This window comes from Dipodomys ordii, unplaced genomic scaffold (genome assembly GCF_000151885.1).
Source record: "Dipodomys ordii isolate 6190 unplaced genomic scaffold, Dord_2.0 Scaffold74, whole genome shotgun sequence".
NCBI classification, from domain to species: domain Eukaryota; kingdom Metazoa; phylum Chordata; class Mammalia; order Rodentia; family Heteromyidae; genus Dipodomys; species Dipodomys ordii.
In genome coordinates, this window is record NW_012267290.1 from 1,065,785 (window position 1) to 1,066,358 (window position 574).

Here is a 574-nt window from a genome sequence, read left to right on the forward strand (position 1 = left end):
AGCGCCCGCCAGGGGTCAGCACAGGTTCGGCGTTGGCCTGCGGCGGCCCACAATGCACCGGGCTCCCGGCTCCGGTGGCTGCTTCGATTCAACTGTGGGCAGCGACCGAGATCCGCGAGTGGGTGGGTTCTGGGGGCGTGGCCTGATGTTAGTTGGGCGGAACAAGTCGGAGGGGCGGGCCTGGCTGGGTTGGCTGGAGCTTGCAGGGAGGGGCGGGGCCTGTTCTGCGTGGGAGAGGCCTGGTTGGGCAGGCGGGGCACTCAGGGAGCGGGGCCTGGTGTGCTGGGGCGCTGCCTGGTTGGACAGGCGGGACACTCAGGGGGCGGGGCCTGGTGTGCTGGGGCGCGGCCTGGTTGGACAGGCGGGGCATTCTGCCCTGGGGGCGGGGCCGGGGCCGCGCGTCCTCCGCCGAGGCTGTCTCCCGCGCTGCGGACCTGCGCACCTGGCGCGCAGCGAGGTAAGGTTCGTCCGTTTCCTGGGCGTCAAGTGTCTTCTTAATCGTGCGTGCGGGGAGCCGCGAGGAGCTGCGGGTCCAGGACGCCTGTGCACTTCTCGCCGACGCCCTGTGCAGAAA

The 574-nt window shown here is 71.3% G+C and overlaps 1 protein-coding gene across 1 annotated transcript in view; it reads left to right on the forward strand.

Moving 5' to 3' along the window:
- The first annotated feature begins 390 nt into the window (after nucleotides 1-390).
- Extl3 (exostosin-like glycosyltransferase 3) overlaps nucleotides 391-574 on the forward strand; it is a 68,144-nt gene continuing 67,960 nt past the window's right edge. The window contains exon 1 of the mRNA XM_013024247.1: nucleotides 391-457. The gene's annotated coding sequence lies outside the window, so the exon portion shown is untranslated. The remainder of the gene's footprint in view (nucleotides 458-574) is intronic.